Source organism: Vicugna pacos, chromosome 17 (genome assembly GCF_048564905.1).
Source record: "Vicugna pacos chromosome 17, VicPac4, whole genome shotgun sequence".
Lineage (NCBI taxonomy): Eukaryota > Metazoa > Chordata > Mammalia > Artiodactyla > Camelidae > Vicugna > Vicugna pacos.
This window is the reverse complement of record NC_133003.1, coordinates 14,742,933-14,765,029: the sequence shown is the minus strand read 5'-3', so window position 1 is coordinate 14,765,029 and position 22,097 is coordinate 14,742,933. Positions and strand designations below refer to the sequence as shown.

Here is a 22,097-nt window from a genome sequence, read left to right as displayed (position 1 = left end):
GGGCAGTGTCCCTTTTGTCAAGTGGCCCTTTCTTGAAAAAGGGGGAAAGAAAAGTTGAGACGGCGCGCCTGAGGAGCCGGAGCACAGGAGCTCGCGGCGACGTCATACATGCGGACGCATGCGCTCCTTGCACAGGCTTGGCCCGCGCGGCGATACGAGCGCACCCGCAGGAAGGAGCCCCCTAACCCCCGCGAGAGACCCTCTACTTCAGTCTTTGTTTCTTTTATTATGAGTCTAATGTTCTCAGTCTTCCGCCCCTTCACTGCTGGAGAGGATAGGGCTGGTTGGATCCAGGCCCCTTCATCACTATCTCCAATGTCCAGCGGCTCATCCTGGCAGCCCAAAGATCACAGGGAAAAGGCCGGCGATCAGCAGTGTCCCTAGAAGCTAAAGGTACTGCCTCTCCACCCCTACTGCCCCTCACTTTGCACCCCAAATGGGAAGGATAGAGTCTGAATAAACCCAAGTTTTAGTCTCTCCTCTTCGTGTCTATTTGTGCGGATGTCCCAAAGTCTGGGTCCTCACTGTGGGGTAAAAACAGCCACACCTCCAGGTGCTCCTTTTTCCCAGCCGCAACAGTGTTGGAAGGCTCTGAAAAGCCACACCTTCTACCATCTTGCTGGGAACCAGAAAGGCCTGCCCATCCCCTGTTCTCCTTGCTCCCCAAGCCCCATACATACACACACTGCTGCCTCTCTACCTCTGGTTTCCCGCCTGGAGGTTCTCAGGCAGCATCCTGGAGTGGAATCTGAACAGATCCCTGCTCCAGAGTGGAAGAATGGCCCAGCCAGGCCTGGGAAGCAGGGAGGGTGACAAGCCAAGAGAACTCGAGTAGCCAAGATGGCTGGACCACTTCCTTCGGGTCAGGCCAGGTGCAATGTGCAGAGCAGGGGTTCCTGGGAAGGGAAGAGCATAGATCCTGGCCTAGGAAGTCAGAATGACTTGGTGAAGGGTCCTTTCAACACTCTCAAAAATTATTGAGTGCCTGCTGCATGCCAGGCCTGTAATAGGCAGCAGGGACCCAGAAGTGAGGTCTAATGGGGTCATGCTCTCAGGGACCTGACTTTCTAGGATGAAGAGGCAGAGAGACCATGAGTAAACAGGAAAAATCCGATCAGGAATAACGGCTGTACACCCGACTAGGTACATCTGCCACTCTGGGGTAGGGGTCTTAAAACATGATGATGTGACAGTGATGGGGGTTGCCTTAGAGAATGTGACCAAGGCAGACCTCTGCAAAGGGAAAAAAAAATTCACCTAAGATCTGAATAACAAAGAGCCAGTTTTGGGAAAAATTAGGGGGAAGTCCCTGCTAGGCAGCGGAACAAGTACATGCAAAAACCCAGAGGTGGGAGTAAGTGTAGTTCCTGGATTTCTTAGATACCCTTCCATATAAGAAGGGGCTTTACCAACTATGACTGTCCACTCCTCCCACACATACACACATCCTGTCCCCCACAAGGTTAGGTGGGAACATGCCCAGACTTTGCTTCAGCTGAACAGGCAGGCTTCCATCCCACCAGCAGCCAAGGGCTCAGTCCTCCATCCCCCTCCCAGGCCCCTAATTGCCTGCTCCACTGACATTCCCCTAGGGCAGCAGAGTCTGAGCTGGAAGCAGCCTGTCCCCTGGAAGACTGTGGTGTGTGAGAGCAATTAAGATAGCAAATCTACCTACCTGGGCTTGTTACACTCCTTGCTATCACCCCCTCGCCACATGTCCTTGCCCTCTGTGGAATCTCACTTGATTACAGGGCCCAGCAGCTTATAGCATGAGTTCCCAGTGTTCTCATTTGTAAAGTGGGCACAATTATAGTGCCTACTATTATGAAGATTACGTGAAGTAATATGTGTAAAGTGTTTGGAGCTAAGCCCAGCATCTGGAACTCAAGGATGTTCACTTTTAGTATTGTAATTATTAGTTTTATTGTATCTCTTTTCTCACCTCCAGGTGGAGTCCCTGTCTTGTTCATCTCAGTGTCCTTACTGCTTATCACAAGTGCCTAGAAGGCACTGCATAAATGTCAATTAAATGAACCCATAGATAAGTGAAATGATTGAGTGAATTCACTGATTCAGCTAACTAACATTTATTGAGCACCTGCTTCATGACAGGTTCCATCCAGGGTGCTGAGAATAGAGATGAACATGGCAGAATTTATTCCTGACCTCATGGAACTTAGAGAGGACAGTATATTATAAGCAGATAAGTTTAGAAGGGAGCAATAGTGTAAAGGAAACAAAAACAAGGTCAGTCCACGAGAAAAGGGTTGGCAGTTACTTTAGCTTGGGTAGGTGGATAAGGCATCCCTGGGGAAGTGACCTGAATGACAAAGGAGCCAGTACTAACGCCTGGAGGTGGCGGCCTAGGAGGAAGAGTGGGGAGAGGTTGGTGTGCGGATGCTGAGCGCGCCAGCGGGCAACTCGCACCAGGGAGAGCAGCGACCGCTTGGTGACGCCTCGCCCAGTGCCCTGTACACCTGCCGTCACACCTGCCCCTAAGGCCTAGGCGCTGCCTCTCCTCCAGCCAGGAAAGGGGCGGGCCTTGAAGCTGTGGCGGGAGGCGGAGCGTGCGTCGCCCAGACTCCGCCCCGGAGCCCGGGGGGGAAAGGGGGCGTGTTCCCGTCCTCCGTCGCCAAGGTGACGATGACGTCACAGGGCCGCAGGGTTCGGAACGTTTCGGGCGGCGGCAGCCGTTGCTAGGAAACGCGGGACAGGCGCGCAGCCAGGGGCCGGCTCCGCGAGGCAGACGCCGGACGCCAGTACGCGCCGTCCTGGCCGGCCCTTGCTCGGAGCCTCCCTCCCGGATTCCAGAAGGATGCCGGTTCTGGCCCTCACCCTTGTCGCGGCCTCACCCGGCACCGTCCTGCCTGCCGGGCGCCTTCTCCCTTCTCCTCACTTTCTGCCACTGCCTCTGGGTCCCAAGTGTGACTACCAGTCCTGGCCGCAGGTCATCATCCACTCCCCTTTCCTGGACCACTGCCATAGCCTCCTAAGTGGCCTTCCTCCCTTTGCCCTGTCTTTACAGTCTGTCATCCACCTGGCACCTAAAGCTCTTATCAAGAGTTTACCAGACCAAGTCACTTCTGTATAATACCCTTCACCGTCTTCCCAGCCCACCCAGTCTGAAATCTAAATCTTCTCAGCTGCCTGTATGACTAGAATGACTTGCCTCTTTACCTTCCTCTCCAACTTCTTTGCCCCACTCTCCTCACCCACATCCCTCTAGTTACACTGGCCTCCCAGATCTTCACTGAACGCACCAAGCTGATTCCTGTTTCAGCGCCTTTGCACTTGCTGTACCCTCTGCCTGGAAGTCTTTTCTCCCAGATCTTTAGTGGCTGGGCTCTTTCTCACTCAGATTCCAGTTCAAAGCCTCTCTCTCTAGAAAGGCCTATCCTGATGCATACCTTCCCTGCCTCGCCCACCTATCCCAGCACTACCCCCACCTACCCCAATCTAAAAGAAGCCTTCCTCCAAGTTATCGTGCTGTTTTTTGTTTTCCTGAGGGAGGACCTATCGCAATATGAAATTATCTCGCTCACATATTTGCTTGTTTATTGTCAGTGTCTGTATACAATTCTTGCATAGCAAACTACCTCAAATTTAGTGGTTTAAACCATTTTATGATGCTCATGAATTCTATGGGTCAGGAATTTGGACAGAACACAGCAGGGATGGCTTGTCTCTGTGCCATGATGTGTGGGGCCTCTGCTGGGAAATCCCAAAGGCTGGGAATAATCCGACAGCTAGGGCCTGCAAACATCTGAGGACTCACTCACTCAAATGTCTGGCGGTTGATGCTGGCTATTGGCTGGGATCTCAGCTGGGCTGTCAGCCAGAACACATACGCAAGGCCTCTCCGTGTGGCCCGGGCCTCCTCACAGTATGGCAGTCTCAGGGTGGTTGGACTTCCTGCATTTCATCTCAAGGCTCCAAAGGCATGTGTCCCAACTAACAAGGCAGAAGCTGTATTGCCTTTTATGATCTAGCCTCAGAAATCATGCAAAATCACTTCTGCTGCATTCTGTTGGTTACAAGTGACGTACAAGTCTGTGTAGTTTGACTGGAAGGAGAATTAAGGACACCACATTTTGATGAGAAAGAGGCAACGTTCTGGAAGAACATGTAGACGTCTTTGGAAAGTGCCATTTCCGCAGCCAAGTCTTCCCCCACCAGAATATTATCTCCATGCCAACGGCTGCTCACTTGTTTACTGTTGCATCTCCAGTGCCTAGTATGGTACAGAAGCACATAGTAGGTGCTCAAGCCGTGATTTAGAGTGAGTAAATGAAGGTTTGTCTTTCAGGAAATCATCTGAGCCCCGCTCTTCTCCCATGCCAGCCCTTGATTTTGGTCTGGCTTGCTTTGGAGGAAGCCCAGTATTTGCACTGGAAGGTGGGAGTCAAGTATAGTTTTTGTTTGTTTTTTGTTTTCTGGCGGGGAGTGGAAGGTGGGGGAGTGGAAGGGCAGTTATTGGAGACTGAGAAATGTGTAGCCAAATGAGGTTCTGGAACAGTGTTCTACTGTAAGGGGTGTTGAAAACCCAGTCTGTTTTTTCTCATTCTGAACTCTGGAAATGCCCAGGTGAGGACTGTGGTTTTGTCCTCTGGGCCATGGGGAGCAGGAAAGCAGCCTGGTGGGAATGGAGCTTTGGAGAGGTGCCTCGGGCAGCAGAGAGGGGGTTGGAATAGTTCATAGGAGCCACTGCAGAGATCTGGGCAAGAGGTGGCCCTGAAGCCGCTCACATGCCTATTAAGGTACTCAAACTCTCCCTGCTTTGTTATTGGTGAAGGATCTTCCATTTGATCTTCCCAAAGTCCTGAAGCCTGAAGTTTCTCCTCTTGTTTCTCCTTTTCCATGAGGGGCAAACCAGAGAAGTCAGCCCAGGTTTCTCCTGGCCCTACCCCCTCACATCTATCTGTGGCTTCTCCCTTCCCCTCCCTTCCATCTCCGCTGTTGCTCGGAAAGGGTTTGGATGTCATATTTCAGCAACAGTCATCCCAATGCCCTTCCCACCTCCAGTGCCACCCTCAACTGTCAGTCCTCCAGTCCAGCCCTGCAGTGGCTCCTCACCACCTCCGCCATAAAATCCACACTCCTCAGGTCATTCAAGGCCTTTCTGTGCAACTGTAACCTGTGTTTATAACCTCTCTTGCTCCATTCCCCCAAGAGAATCATACCTTCCAGGTCCTTTAATGTTGCATCCAGGCCATGTCATACCACCCTGGTTTTGTGAGGGCCACCTTACCCACTGGACACAGCAGGCAGGGATGGAGCCTCCAGCCTACAATACTTTAGGGGTCCATGAAAATATTTTAACTTCTCTTACAACCAGAAGAAAAAAAAAGAACTTTTAGGCAGAAGAAAATGCTTTAATATATAACATGAACATATTCCTCTTTACACCATCACAGTTGTAAGATATTTTAAAATATTTTTTTGTGGAGGAAGAAGCCCATGTAGGCCAAAGGGCCTAGGGCTTACAAAAGTCATAATGCAGCTCCCCTTTTAACCCCCTTGTCATTTTTGGAAAGCTTGGTGTTGAAGACTCAGCTCTGAGGCAACCTCTTCAAGGAAGCAAAAGCCATAGACAGTGTCCTTTTCTGACCTCTCAACCTTATGCAGTTTCCTAATTTGGAAAACACAATATTCGGTTTTGTGCGTCGTCCCCCTCCCCCACTTCCCGTTGGTACCTGCAAGTCAGTAGCCCTTGTACACACACGCACAGCCCCTTTTTCTCCATCTTGGGAGTACCCGCTCCCCACCTGTGGCTGAGTTGCCAAATTAGACGACCAACTAATTCCCAAAGAAAACTGGCAGGCAGAGGCTCAGCCTAGCGGCACCCGGCAATTACCCCCTAGTCCCAAATCAGTAGCCAGGGGCACTGGGGTCCGAGTCCCGGGGGAGGTGTGTGCCCGGCTGCGGGCCTCGGGGGCGGGGCCTCGGGTCCGCAGCCAGCTCCACCCCTCCCCATCCGAAGGAGGAAGCTGGCCCCCGTCCCCCCTCCCCCGCCCCGATGCACCCTCTTCCTCCTCCCCTCCCGCCTCCCCGTTAGTTTTCTTACGAAAAAGTGCTGCTGAGAATTCCCAGAAGGTTCCGGATGTGAAGTCACCGGCGTGAGGTCACCGAGCCTGGTTCCAGGAATCTGAAGCTTGTGGGGGAGGAAGGAAAGCGTCGAAAACAGGGGAGCCAGAGGAGCGAGAGGAGCCGTGGGTGTTGGCGGCGGGGCCGCCTGGCTGGGCTGAGTCCCACGCTCGTCTCCAGCCTCGTCTTCAGACCCCAGGAGAAGGTCCAAGGGAAAAGATGCTTCACTACTCCCACAGAATAGAAATGCCATGTGAAACCAACATACTGATCCAAAAGGAGTACTTACCCACTGTTGGCGACTGGAGTGAAGTGAAGAACCTGGCAACAGGATCAGACTTTTAAATGTACATACTCTTTGACCTAACGATTGCGCATATAGGGATTTGTCCCACAGACAAGAATACAAGGATTAATGTGAATACAAGGATAAATGCAGAAAGTGGGCAGCATTGTTTGAAATACTGAAGATTGGAAACCCTCCTAAATGTCCATCTGTAGCGAACTTGTGAAATAAATGACAAGGTCCTCTGTGCCCTGGGATACTCTGCCTTATAGAAAAGAATGAGGCAGTTGTTTATGGACCAAATGTCCAGGATATAGTGTTAGGTGAACAAAACCAAGGAGCATCCTCTAAACTCCTGTCTGTGCTCCCCGTTGTGGTGATTTCTTAAAGACAGCTATTCATGTAACAAATAATATTGAGCGCCTACCAAGTACTAGCCATGTTGCAGATACTGGGGATGTAGCAGTGAGCAAATCAGCTAAGGCCCTGATTTGTGCAGCTCATGGGAGGTGGGGGTAACAAATGAAATGCGTTGGGTGTGGATAAGCACCATAAAGGAAAATGAGGAGAAAACACAGTTCAGAAAATGTTGGACACTGTGCTACTTTAGATGATGGTCAGGGAAGTCTTCTTGAACATGTTGGCATTTGAGCAGAGAATGGGATGAGAGAATTTCAGATATCTGTCAGGCAGAGAAAGTGCAAAGGCCCTGAGGCTGGATTTTACCTGAAGCATGAAGAGCAGTGAGGAGACCACTGTGGCTGAAGCAGAATGGGCAAGGGGCCGAGTGGTAGAAGGGACTATGGCCAGGTTGGGAAGGTAAGGGAGCGAAGCCACGTAGGACCTTGCAGGGGCTTTGGTTTTTAGAGTGAGATGGGAAGCCAGCGGAAGATCTTGAGCAAAGGTGTGACATGATCTGACTTAGGTTCTAACAAATCACTCTGGTTGCTGAGTGGAGACAGACAACAGAGGCAGAAGGGTGGAATCAGGGAGCCCAGGAAGGAGGCTATTGCCTCCAGGTGAGACACAAGAGTGGTTGGACCAGGGCGATAGAAAGTGTCAAGCAGTGATGTGCTTCTAGATAAATTTTGATTGTAGAGCTGACAGAATTTGCTGAGAGGCCAGATGTGAGTGTGAGAGAAAGAGGAGTCAAGAGTGACTGTTTAAGGGAAGCCTTGTGCACCGTCAGTGGGAAAGTAAATTGGTGCAGCCACTGTAGAAAACAATAAGGAGGTTTCCCAAAAAACTAAAAATAGATTTACCATAAGACCCAGCAGTTCCACTCCTGAGTATATATCCGAAAAAAACAAAAACATTAATTCAAAAGGTCCATGCACCCCAATGTTTACAGCATCATTATTTACAATAACCAAGATACGGAGGCAAACTAAGTGTTCATCAACAGATGAACAGATAAAGAAGATGTGGTGTACATATACAATGGAATAGTCCTCATCCAAAAAAAAAAAAAGAATGAAACTTTGCCATCTGCAGCAACATGGATGGATTTGGAGGGTATTATGCTAAGTGAAATGTCAGAGAAAGACAACTACTGTATGTTCTCATTTATACATAGAATCTAAAAAATACAACAAACTATTGTGGATGTAACAAAAAAGAAACAGATTCACAGATAGTAGAAAACAAACTAGTGGTTACGAGTGGGGAGATCAAAATGAGGAAGGGAAATATAGTGGTAGAGGATTAAGAGGTACAAACTATCAGGTATAAAACAAGCTACAAGGATACACTGTACAGCACAGGGAATAGAGCCAACATTTTATAACAACTATAAATGGAGCATAACCTTTAAAAATTGTGAAACACTATACTGTATATTTGTAATTTATATAATAGTGTACATCACCTATACGTCAATAAAATAAATAATTTAATTTAATTTAATTTAAAAAGAGTAATGTGTAACTACAAGCTTGGAGTTATCATTTACCAAGATAAGGAAGACTGTGGAGGAGCAGGCTTTTTAGAGAGTGGGGTGGGACTTAGTAGTCTGAGCTGCTAATTATGTAGGTCAGGAGTTCAGGGGTCATAGAAATAAGAGAGATGTTTGGAATTTGTAGCAGAGAAGGTCCCAGAGGGAAACAGCTGGCACACTTGGATTGAGAAATTTAAGGAGGGTTTAATAAAAGTACTCTTTACAGAAGCGTAGCAGGGTATAAAGAAACCATGAGGAACAGTGTAGGACCCCAGGGTTAGCAATGGGGGCTTAACCATCTATAGTTCTGAAGGCGTGTAAGGAGGGAGTTGCTGGAACCTAAGTGGAGAGGACAATAACCAAGCCTGGGTGGTTTTGTCCAAGGAAGATTTATTTTTGATATAAAAGTCTGGAGGTTGCCAACTGACAGGCGCTGAGGCCTTTGGTGGATGAGTGCAGCCAGTCCAGGGCAGCCCTACAGGGAAAACATACATCCTGACCTCTTCCTCCCTTCATCCCTCCCTCCCTCCATCTGAGCTCAGCTCATGTCTCTGTGGGCCCCATGGGAAGCGGGAGGGCAAGGGAGCCCACAGAGGCGGCTCACACAGGTCAGTCCCCAGGCACAGAGCTGGAAGGAGACAGTGGGAGTGGGTCTGGGGCGGAGAATGGAAGATGCCCAAGGCAAGGGTCAGCAGTGAGGATGATGTGCAAAGACATGGCTGGAGAAGGGGCCACTTAGAGAGTGAGCAGAGGTAGAAAAGGGGCAGAGGTCACTGCTCTGGGTCCCTCTGATGTTTAGAGATTGGGAGATAAAGTAGAACCAGGATAGGTTCCTCCAGAGGAGCAGTGGGTGAGACAGGAGAGCAAAGGGAGCCATGCCCATGACCACGGGACACAGCATGTCCAAAAGGAGAGAGGGAGGGAGAGGGCGGGCTGGGACACATGCTCCTAGTAGGTCACATAGGATGAGGGATACATGTGTGGGGTGTGTGTGTGTGTGTGTGAGAGAGAGAGAGAGAGAGAGTTAAAGAGAAAGAGAGAACAGGTGCATACACTGTTTCTGCAAAGAGATACCTAGGGTAAGCAGAAGGAAAGGAGACAGCTTTTCCTTTGCTTCCATTGTGGATATTTGTAATCATGTACACGTAAGAATTTTATCAAAGGGAAGACCATATAGTTTTTTTTTAAGACTCTCCCATGGCTGGAGAGATACAATTTTACAGAAAGAGCAGATCCACAGTTTTCCCTAACAAACTGGAAGACATGCGTGGGGTGGCACTGGGGCTTGAGGAGGACAACTGATGCAGTCTGAGTGAGAGTGCTGCTGGAAGGATCTCTTCCTTGAGTCAATCCAGCCAATGGCTTTAGGAGCAGTGGCCTCAGAAATCCATCTTGGACTATGTCCTGTGATGTGCTATAATCCTCCTGAGTTACTTGCCCCAACTCTGCCCAATCTAAGACCTCAGGAAAACTTAATTCTTCGCATCTTAATATCTTTTAAAATAATTGTACATGTCATGCTTTATGTATTTTTAATCTTGTATATATAAAAAATTAATACCCTTTCTTGGATGAAATCACACAAACTTGGATGGTGTTCTCTTGGAAGAGACTGATCCTCATAATTTTCTTTCTGATGAAGCTGTGCCTTGGACATGGTATTTCTTCTCTGCAGAGCAAAGAATCCTTTGGATTAGAAACTTTTCTTTTTTTTTTCAGTTAAGAATCAGCTCCAAGTGGAAATTATTTCAGGATTGTGCATTGATTCTTATCTTTGTTGCTGATCATGAGGATGTCGATCTACTTAAGCGTCCTAGAGGAACCAGCCTCTCAGGAGCCTCAGACCAATTTGAGGAAGCTTTTTACCTAGAGATGGAGGTAGGGGAGTGGGAGGGAGGCTGGTGGAGGCAGCATTAGGTAACTCATGTGCCCTCCTTCCTGGGGCTCCTTCCTTGGGCTCACAGGGGCCACTCCCAGTCTAACAGACCTGAGACTTCTCTGACTCAAAAGTTCCCCCAAAGGGAAGGACCAGAGAGGGAAGGGAGTCACCAGCCCACCTCCCCTCCGGGGGACTGACTATGACATGTTAAGTCTGGGCCCCACTTCCCTCTCCATCTCTCACTCCCAGAATAACTCAAACTTCTCAATATGCCCTAAGCCTTTGAGTCTCTCTGTTTCTGTTGTACTAAAAAGAAGATTCCATGAGAGCAGAGACCTTGTCTGTGTTATTTGTCATTAGTGATCAGAGACCAGAACAGTGTTTTGTACATAGTTTGGCAAACAGCACGAATGAATGCCCAAAATGACTGTTCTACAGCTCAACCTATCTTTCAAGAAAGACTCTCCTGATCATCCCTCACTACACACACTGTCTCCACCATCTCCTAAGAACCTGCTTCCTGGGGTTGGCAGCCTCCACCCAGCAGTGCCCTGGAGCCGGCACAAACTGCCTGGAGAGCTGAGTGTGCACATCTCTTCCCAGTAGGCTGAAATCAGCCGTGGTGGGAAAATTTACACCATGCAAGTTGGCGAACACTGCAAATCATGACTTCTTTTTTTTTTCCAGTGAAGAACTGGTTGTTAAATGTTTACCAACATACTGCAACTGCCTCCAGCCACGTTTCTTGCCACCTACAAGCTCTATGATTCAGACAAGTCACTCAATCACTCTCAGCTTCAGTTCTCTGTAAGGTGGAGACAGTCTCTGCCTAGTAGGAATGTCTGGAGGATTAAGTGTGACTATAGCCCTGTAAGGTGTTTAGTACAATGTTTGGCTTCTAGTAAATACACAATACACTTTAATATGGTTCCAGTTATCTATTGCTGCATCTCAAACCACCTCCAAATTTTAATGGTTTAATACACAACCTTCATTTTGCTAATGAATCTATGATATGGGCAGAACGTAGTAAAGCTAGCTCACAATCAGAGAGGCACGAAGGCTGGGGACTGCAATCATCTGAAACCTTGAAACCTTGCTCACTCATACTTCTGACTTTTAATGCTGGCTGTCAACTGAGAACTTAGCTGGGCTATTTTTTTTTTTAATTTGTACTTTTAGTGGAGGTACTGGGGATTGAACCCAGGACCCTGTGCATGCTAAGCATGTGCTCTGCCACTGAGCTATACCCCCTCCCCCCAGGCTGGGACTATTGATCAGCACATTCACCTGTGGCTTCTTGTAACCTGGGCTTCTCCCAGTATGGTGGCTGGGTTTCCAGGGTGAGTGTTCCAAGAAAACTCCAGGCAGTAGCTATATCACCTTTTCCAACTTATCTTGGAAATTACACAGCATCACTTCTCCTACATTTTGCTCATTGTAAGTCTCTAAGGCTGGCCTATAGTCAAGGGGAGAGGAATTAGATTCCCTGTTTTGATACGAAGAATGTGAAAGGATTTGCAACCATATTTTTAACCCATCACAACTATTATTACTGTGGCCCTTAGTAGACTCTAGCTTCTAGTAAGTGGACTATCTCACTCCCTATCTATAAACTCCATGGGGGAGGGCAAGGATTCACTGGGTTCATTAAGGTCCCTCCCCCTCATCGCTCCCAGTGACCCTAGGGCCCTGTCTGCCGCAGAGCTCAGTAAACAGTATAGAAGTGAATTTCCTCTTGCAGCGGCTGGCCCTGGATGTGGTGCTCCAGTTCCACGGGGTGGTATCACTGTTGGTCCCACAGAAACTGAGGTGAGGGAGCTGTGCAGATGGTTTTACCAGCAGGACCACCACCTCAGCAGGTTCTGCTTATCCTGGGGTTGTGGGTGACCTCGAGGGTAAATTTATGGCTTAAATTCCCTCACAGGCCTGCTCTGAAGATGGGATGGCCAGATCACTGTCTGGGAGTCAGATCATGGGCTCATGATACAACTTCTGCCTTGGTCTTAGGTGTCCCAGTCTGTCAAATGGGAATAAGAAAAGGTCTGTGGGTAGAACATTTGGAACAGATCACCATATTATTTAGAAAGCTGGACTAGAAGACAATTTCTTCTGGAAATGGATCACAGGGTCACAAGCTTCTCTCATAAGAAAAAGGCAAAGGCAAAGCAGAGAGAAATCTCCCTTCTTCTATAGGACATGAATCCATCTCACAGTGTCTTTGAGATCCACAGAGCTGGAGTCTAATCCCAGAAAGAAGCAAGTATGTGTTTGTATGGGATGTTGGGAAGGGCTATCCAGGAAAGACCCAGAAAAGCTTTCATTTCAGTGGTGGGAGCAGGGAGTGGGAGGACACAAGGGCTGGAGAACAAGCGGGGATGGGATCAGGGGAATGAGGATGCACAGAGGTCGGACCCAGCCCCTCAACTGGCTGCAGTCCCAACCAGCCTCAGCTGCCGCTTCTCTTACTTTTCTTCTGCCCCAGCTTATGTGAGCAGGCTCCTGTCCTCTCACAGAGGGTCTTCCAGGTAAGTCTAAGAAGGGTCGAGGCCCCTGAATGCCATGCCTCGGTGAGGGAGTCCTGGTCAGACCTTCCAGTACAGCTCCCATGAGAATCAGGGCCCCTGCCTGTGCTGAGAACATCACAGGGAACTCCAGGGCCAACTGGGCTGCCTCTGACCACAAAGTGGCCCTGGGCACATCAGGTCCCCTACTCTGAGCCTCAGTCTTCTCATTTGTAAAATGACCAGAGTTGTCTAGAGCAGTTTTCCCTAAAGTGGCGTTCATGAATCTCATGGGCTATTTCAGAGTTCATCTCTCACAGAAGTGGACCCTGAGACAAAGATCTGAATGCAAATGTTTCACTTGGGAAGTGACCCCAGGAAGTACTAGTAGAGAGAAGGGAAGGAAGGGAAGGGTGTGTTGATGAGTATTTGCCACTCTGGGCGACTGGGCCTCAGTCCTCCTGAGACCTCTGGGATGCTGTGCGGAACATGCCTCAGAGTGCCCCGCCCTGGCCCACTGCAGGTTAAGGGCTGCTTCCAGTCATCAGCTCCCTGGCCCTCCCAGTTTACTCTGTGTGCCAGGTGAACATGGTCCTGTGGCCAAAGAACTGCCCCAGGCTGGGAGTCGCATGTGTTTGCAGTGAGAAGCCATCAGCACATGTGAGAACTGTGAGTTGGAGGGGACGTGAGCAGGGCATGCTACATAAACAAGCAGTTTTGTTCATGTACATTTCGTAAGTGTGAGGTCAGTAATCATTTCCACAGAAATCCCATTGCCTCTGCAGTCATCATCCTGGTCTGGTAGGTGCACCTCTGCCACCAAGAGTGAGTCAGGCCAGTTCAGCTCAGCTCATAGTAAAGAGAATGCCACTGACTGTCGTTCAACTTGCTAAAAGATTTTCACATTCTTTTCTTGTGATTGATTGTTTATGTGTATCATAGTTCCACTTTATTGTTCCTGTAGTATTCTAGTATGGCTCCAAATCATAAAGATGAATCACTAGTTCAAAAGAGGTTCATTAAAGTGTAAAAGTGGTATTGAAAATATTAACAAAAACACCGCAATATACAACGTGATCACATATGCCCAGGGCAAATAAGTATGTAGAATGAGATAATTTTACACAAGGAGAAAAAAAAAAGTGTGACTCAGAAAGACAGATATGGGAAAGAATATCTAAAAATGGAGTTTTGTTAGTTGGTAATCATTTCCTCTAGTCCCAGAGGCATCATCTCTTATGAAACTTTGTCAAATACTGGCAGGAAGCCCACTGAGACTTTTGCATCATCTTCACATCAGGTCCTTCCTGTAAGCTTGTTAGAAACCTGATCACGTCTTTCCATAACATGGGCAAAATAATAATGTCCAGTGTGCTCAAGATACATTTGTCACAAAAGGCAGAGAAAAGATCAAACCCAGAGAAGCATCATTAAAACTACCCAACTTACAGTGAAAACTAGTTCTAGCTGTAACTTGTAAATTGAGTCAGAGGCTACCGTGGAAAGCAGAGCAAGCTCCTGGAAAAACTGCTTGATCAAACAACACTTCTGGATGTCACATAAAATCAGTGGCACGTAGTATAAAAGAACCATGGCTGTCCTGAGTGAGTGCTAGCATACAACTGGCCTTCTTGTTGCATACAAACCACTTGTGGCGAGCCTTGTTCATTGTTGATCCAGAATTTGTTCCATCCCTTCTTTGTTGGTAAAAGATTCCTGATTTTGATCCATGCACCAAAGTCTCCAGTCTCAGGCAATCAATTGCAAGTGGTCTAAATCAATCACGACCAGTCTATTTCCCACTTTCCCAGTCTCCCTCACTGCTATAGGAGATCCAGTTCTGACCAATGAAATACGATGAAAAATCTGCTGAGGGCACTTCTATGAAAATACATTTTTTTAAGAAAATGGGCATACATGCTGGTACTCCTTTTTCCCCTTCTTCCTAACTTAACCATGGTTGCGATGCCTGGAGCTGGGCAGCCATCTTGCAGACATGAAGCAAGCAGCACAAAGGAAAGGCTGAGAGGATTCTAGAGACACCAGCACTGACATTATTGAATGTCAGTGGCTTCCTACTTCCAGCCTTCTGGTTACAGTACAGAAGTAAACTGGGCTGGATCCTCTATGACTGGTAGTTGAAAGTATTCCTAATGGGTTACCTTTGATGAGTCAGCTCTCTGCATATTTTCCAAAAACACATGAGGGCATTGTACCTGATGACTTCTTGTTCAATTTATCACTAATGCTTTTACAAGCTTCTAGTAGGGTTCAGCCATAGGCAGCCCCAGTAGGGAAAGGAGAGGGAAGAGAGAGAGATGAAAGCATTTAGTCCTTTGGTCTCCTGCCTGTGTGTCTCCATGGGTTGAATGTATCCTCCAAAGGAGGCCACTGGTCCTCCTGAGGCAGCCATTCCACTCAGTTCTCTTCCTTCTAGTGACCCTCCCTTCCCCTTTTCTCTTCAGGCCTATTGGTGGTAACAGCTCTGCTGCTGCTTATCCAGGTTATTGTACCATCCCTTGCGGTGCTCCTACACCCACAGGTTTGTAAACAGTCCCTTTGTAAATAAGCTTTCCTAAAATGATTCTGTTTTGGGTATGCCATTATCTGTTGGAACACTGACTAATCAACCAGCATCAGGTTTAAAAGAAAACACACACACACACACACACACACACACTTGCATCTGAACGCTAACCACACACCACTGTATTCACAAAGACCAGCTGTCAGGCAACAATCTGGCTCCTGATCTGGATATGTGAAGAAACAAACAGCAAGAAGAGTCAATGCCCTCCATTCACAGCCTCTCCGACTATGCCTTTTCAGAACACTGTGCAGAGAAACGGACAGCAAGTAAAAGACACTGCTGAACAAAGGAGGCTGGGTGCTGAGGGAAAGATATTCACATGAGGTTTTGAAATAAGAGATGAGATACAGCACCCCTTTGTGGCTCCAAGGGCCCTTCGCTGTAGGTGGCTTGCTCACTCAAGAAGCATCTCAGTGACACATTCAGTATCCTGATTACCCTGGCCCTTTGGCTTCAGAGCAAGACCATCACCATTTTTCATGTTGAGGGTATCAAGAATCTGAAGACCAAACAGTGGTGCCAAGGCTCAGCCTGTGAGAATATGACTCTTTCCCTACATTTGAAGGTCTCTTGGCAGAGAAATACATCAATATAAAGGCAACCACTAGAAAAATTAAAAACAGACTATAAACCTTCAAATCATCAGACAAAAATACAAACACATGCATGCGAGCACACATGCATATCATAAGAAAAACAGACATGTAAAACATAGAAAACTGAGGAAGCATTAAAATAGAAAACATAGCAGAAGGTAAGATGACAGATGTAAGGCCAATATATGCTATGTCAGCAAATGTAAACAGAATAAGCCCATCCTTGTAAGAGAAAAAAATCTCACAGCAGATGAGGAAATAATGTTGTACGTTGTACAGAAGAGATATATCTTTACCAAAATAACTCAGAAAAGTTAAAAATAAAATATAAACCAAGATATACAAGAGAATACTGAGCTGGGGCTGCAATGTTACCATCAATCAAGGTCAAATTCAAAATAAAAATGTTAAATGAGACAAAAGGAAGTTAAACAGGAGAGAAAGCAGTATACACATTGAGAATCTAGTCTTACAGATCTCTATGCCCCAATGGCACAGCTTCAAAATCAAGAATAAGGTATGAGAGCTAAGAATAATGTATGTAAAGAAAATTCAAGTAAAATTGGACAAGACATGAGTACATTTTAATTGACCTCATTGACTCATGACCTATTTAGAAACAAAAGATGAGGAGGAATGTAAAGAATCATAATAGTAATTAAATATCACAGAACAGGAGGTGCAAAGATCTTAAATAAAAGACTAGCAAATAAAATCAACAATACTCTCAAAAGATTATTCATCATATCCAAGTAAGTTCCTTCTAGTAATGCAGGCGGTTCAATATTAGGAAATCGCTAATAAAATTGACCCTGTTAATAGATCAAAGGAGAGCTATGTAATGTCTTCTCAATAGATGCCAAAAAGACATTTGACAAATATCCCACATCCATTCCTGCTTAAAATAAACAAAACCACAACAGAATAGCAAAGTTATGTATAGATGATTTGACTGAAAAATGCACAACTGTTACAGACAATAGGAGAATTCAGGATGGTGGTAGTTTACAAAGGTTAATATACAAAACTCAGTAGCCTTCCTTTACATTAAAAAAATACAACTTAACAAAAATAAAAATATTATAGAAATTGCAGTTACAATAGCAATCAAAAGATAAAATATTCAGAACAATATTTAAAAGACATATAAAGGCCTTTATGAATACTAAAATTATACAGGGAACATTCTACACTGTACTTTCGAAGAGAAGGGTGCAATATTATAAAACTGTCAATGCTCAATTAATATATCAATTCAATGTGACTCTAATTAAAATACTCGTAGGATTTTTTTGTCAGGTGGGGAGCTTACCAAAAAATGATGTGAAACTCAAACTGGGAATTCAATAAGGAGCCTGAAAAGAAAAGTAACATGATGGGCCTACACCTATCAGATGATAAAACACGTTATGAAATTGTAATGTGTAAAGCAATTTGGTACCCAAAGAGGAAACAGACAACCCAGTCGACCAGAATGGAAAACCAGAAATAGATCCCACTACACATGAGAATTCAATTTCTGCTTAAGATGACATTTAAATTAAAAGAGAAAGGTGGGAGGAAAGTTAACTGATCATTTGAAAGAAAAAATAAAGTGGAAATCCTATACCATTCCTTAAGTCAAATAAATTCCAAATAGATAAAGGATTTATATATTAAAAATAAAACCATAAAACTTTAGAGAAAAGAGTAGGTGGATTTGTTTGTAATATTTATGATAGGGAATGCAGCACACGAAGCCAGGATCCCTAAGTTAAATACTGAAGAAATTTGACTACGTAAAAATTTAAAACTTCTGTATGATAAAACATATTATCAACCAGGGTAAAAAACAAACCAGATTAAGTGCCACATGTGTGATAGTCAGAAGAGTTCACTTCCCTAATCCTCAAAGACCTAAAACAACACAATACAAGATAAATAAAGAGTATAATTCAGGGGTTTAGAGGGAAACACAAATGGCTTATAAGAGCCTCAGCTCTACTCATAATTAGAGCAATGCAATTAAAACAGTAAGATCTCTTCTTGGCTTCTCCTATCAGATTGGCAGAGGTCAGTAAGTTTGATAACATTCAGTGCCAGGGAGGCTACTGGGAAACAGGCAATCTCAAATACTATTGGTTGAAACTGAAAATGGCACAACTTTTGGGAGGGTGATTTGGCAGATACCATTAAAATCCTTTGACCCAGAACTCAACCGCTCAGATTTTCAATCGACAGGTCTACACTAAAAAGTCTTCACTTTAGATAAACAAGGATGTTCAAGAAATGTGCTTGAAGACAGTTCCCTCTCCTGCGTTTTGCTTTCCATAGCCTTAAGTCAGTGGGTCTCAATCTTTGATGTGCATCGGAATGAATGGAGGGCTTGTTAGAACACAGGTCGCTGGGCCCCGCTGCCAGACTTTCTGATTCAGTGGGTCTCGGGAGGACCCACGAATCTGCATTTCTAACAAGTTCTCAGGTGATGCTGATGCTGCTGGTCTGGGAGCCACACCTTTAGCCTGTTTCAGGGACTAGGGTGGGTGGTGAGATGGGGGCTTGGAGAGGTGAGTTCCTTTGAGGGAAAGGAGGAAGAGGCACGGTGGAGAGGTACAGGACTCTCCCCAGGACTGGGAAGAGGAGGAGGGTACAGTGGGATTGTCCCCAGAAGGATGTTTGAGCCTCCTAAGGGGATAAGACCTTAGTCCCTGTTCCCAGCCTCACTAAAGACTCCTCCCTTCCCTCCCCACAACCAAGGGTGGCTCAGAAACAGCAGAGCCCACCACCTACTCTTGGTGAATCCACAGGCATTTACAAGGGCATGTTATCATGAGCAGACAACCTGGACAGAGAGCCAGGCCATCCTAGACAGAGGAAGCTGTCCCCATTCCTCAGACAAACCCCGGAGGCAGCACATGGGAGGCTGACGGAGGTTGCAGGTCTTCTGGGGACTTAGCTGTTTTGATTTGATTTTGAAAAATAGTATCTTTTCAACACAGGATGCTGGGAAAACTAGATATTCACATGCAAAGGAATGAAGCTGAACTTTGACCTTATACCATATACAAAAATTAACTCTAAATCATTCAAAGATGTAAATGTCAGAGCTAAAACCATGCAAAACCACGCAAGAAGTATGAACCTCCCTGCAACTAAGAATCATGGTGGAATAAAATTCTTACACTAATTTAAGTGGAGAGAAACCCAAACTGCTGAACCTGACCTTTCAGCCTCAGGTATCCCTCACTGGTCAGGAGGCAGACTTACTGGTGGAAGCCTGAGAACAGTGGCATCCTTTTCACAGTTATAGCACCACGATTGTCACCCCCTACTCCCCTCCTTTTATCAAGGTAAGACTTACATACAGTGGAGTGAACAAATCTTAAGTATAGGAGTTGAATTTTTACATATGTAGTGTCCAAGCACTGTCCAGAATAAGACATGGAACATCTCCAGCACCCCAGAAAGCTTTCCCAGCCGATACTCCTGAAGGTAATGTTATCTATCACTATGCATTTGTTCCACCTGTTTTTAAACTTCATATAAATAAATGGAATCATAGTTATTCTTCTTTTGTGCATGGATTCTTTTAATCAACATAATGTTTTTAAGATTTATCCCTGTCATTGTATGAGGCAATCATCTGTCCTTTTTCATTCCTGTATAATATTCCATTATATGATTAAATCACAATTGTTTTCACTCACCTATTAGACGTTTGGGGTGTTTCCAGTTTCAGGATGTTATAAAGCTGCTATCACATTCTTGTGTCTTTCAGTGGACATAGGCACATTTTTTCTCTTTGGAATATACCGAGTAGAATTACAACATTATAGTTTGGCCTTGGTAGGTACTGCCAAATTATTTTCCAAACTATCAATTCACCCTCCCACCAACAATGTATGATAAAATCTGGTGAATTCTCAATCTTGCCACATTTTGTTCCTTAAAAGAAATTGTTCTTTTAATTTTTAAAATGGTTTATTTAAAACTAGTAGTAATTTTTTATGTACCTAAAAGTGGGTGGTCTGTGGACACTGAATGTTTGAGGAACTCATCAGACTCTCCTAAGTATTCAGAAATTCTCTGAGGATGTGTTTTTGCCTATGTATATGCCATAGTCACAGATCGATGCTGCTCCAGACCCCACCCTCCTTGCCTTGGAACAGACCCTTCGTTTCCCCACCAACAGGAAGAGCTTAGTTGGGATCCCAGAGGAAGATGTTTCCCATCACCAACAACATCTGGGGAACATCTGGTGAGCCCATCCCAGGACAGGGTGATGCTTGTCTAGAGAAAACACATCATTTCTTTGATTTTTTTTTTTTACTTGCCTATATTTGCCCTTATTCTTTCCTTCTCTTCCTGCCTCCCAAACCCCATCACCCACTGGGCTCCCTGCTCTAAGCACCCCCTCCAGCTCTAGCCAACTCCCTGCCCTGGATTCTGTCCTGTCTGGTTTCCCTCATACACAGCCCAGCAGGATGCAAACCGAGGCAGCCTGAGAGACCCTCATAAACTCCAGTGCTTAACCCTGCCCAGTTCCCTCATTAGCAGGCAGCATCTTCTAGAAACTAACTCAAGGAATGTTGAAGGTGGGGTGGGGTTCACTGGTCCAGTGTTCCCATTTTACAAATTGGAAGACTAAAGAGAGAGAAAGACAGAGAAAACTAAAACTTCACTGTAGGTCTCAGAGACTCGCTCTTTCTCCTGGGGACCTAGCTAGCAGATTAGAGGCAGGAAGGAGGAGGCAGTGGAAGAAATGATTCCATGGGACCAGTAAGGTCTGCAACCAGCAGCCACAGGGGACAGCACAGCTGAGTATTTGACGGGGGGGGGGGTGAGAGTGGGTGGGTGGCCACCAGCCTCACAGCCCTCAAGGGCTGAGTCACCTCTAGCAACGGACACTCAGCTCTGTAGACCTTAAACACTCTTGAGCTGTCTCGGCCACACCCATGGCTTCACCGGCTGTATGCTGATGACCCTGCCATCTCCACTTCCAGCCCTGCCCTTTCCTTGAGCGTCAGCTGCCTTGTACATTTGTACTAGGTAGACTTAATTTATTCAGTACATTCTTAACCAGCAAAGAGGATAACCAGACACAGCCTCTGCCCTCCCAGTGCTCACGGACGACTCACAAAGAAATGCACAAGGAAACCACACAACTAAGTAGGTGCAAGGCAGGTACAGGCTGGAGATAAGCATCTTTGGAAGTTTAAACCAGGATGAGCAGGACACACCCCAAGAACTGACTGCTGGCAATCAGGGCTGGCGTGCAGTTATCAAGGGTGTGGGGTAGGAGGGCAGAGGTAAGGGTGGAAGAAACTTAAGGAGGTACAGAACAGAATACTCCGTGTGCAAATTAAAACCACGTGCGGTTGTACAATGTTAAAGCACAATGTACAAATAAAAAGATCTGCACACATTAAAAATGTTAAAACGGAAGAGCAGGAAAGGGAGTGGGGGATGGGAGTTTGAAGAGAGGAAGGTAAGGCCAAAAAGGTGGGCAAGGGACAGATTATTCTCGCTTTGTAGGCTCCACGGAGTTAAGACTTCATTCTAAGGGCTCTGGGAAGCTTGGCTTCAGCTGTCTGTCCAGACACCTCCCCCTGCAGGCCCCCCAGATACACATTCAAAGCTTTCTGGAGGGACAGGAGTTGTAGCTTCCCCCAACCTGCATTTCTCCTATGGTTCTTCCTTGGAAAGGTAAGGGGCAGGCAGACCCATCTTGGTCCCCCTCTACATACACACCTGTGGCTAAAGAGGGGCCCTCACCACTATCTCTACCCTAGATGCCATCCACGCAGGATAGGTCACCTCCAACCCCCACCTGGAGTTAGGTAGAAAGGAAATCCCGAGGGCTGGGCTAGTCACAGACAGCATTCATCTAGGACAGTCAGAGAAGAACCCAGAATGCAGCGGGAGCTGGACTGGGAGGGGGAGGATCAGACTCCCACGAAGGCTCCCTGGAGGAGGCAGTGCAAGCTGAGACCTTAAAGGCGATGGGATTCTGCTAAGCGGCGACAGGGCAAGAAGGTATCCCAGACGAGAGAACAGCAGCAAAGGTGTGAGGGTAGAAACGCTCAGGGGACACGGGACACATGGTGGGTTGGATCTGACCAGCCGTTGGGTAGAGCGGAAAGGGTTGGGGTGTGGGGTGGGGGAGGGGGGGTTGCTCCTGGGCCAGAACTCACTGCCCTGCCGGCGCATGCACACACTTTCCCCGTTGCAGTAATACAGGGA

The 22,097-nt window shown here is 46.5% G+C and overlaps 1 protein-coding gene across 1 annotated transcript in view; it reads right to left on the bottom strand.

Annotated features, from left to right (window-relative positions):
* CCR8 (C-C motif chemokine receptor 8) overlaps positions 1-11,552 on the bottom strand; it is a 127,401-nt gene extending 115,849 nt beyond the window's left edge. The window contains exons 1-3 of the mRNA XM_072941041.1: positions 11,476-11,552; positions 9,868-9,975; positions 6,065-6,151 (exon numbers count right to left, since the gene is read on the bottom strand). The gene's annotated coding sequence lies outside the window, so the exon portion shown is untranslated. The remainder of the gene's footprint in view (positions 1-6,064; positions 6,152-9,867; positions 9,976-11,475) is intronic.
* Between the last annotated feature and the right edge of the window lie 10,545 nt (positions 11,553-22,097).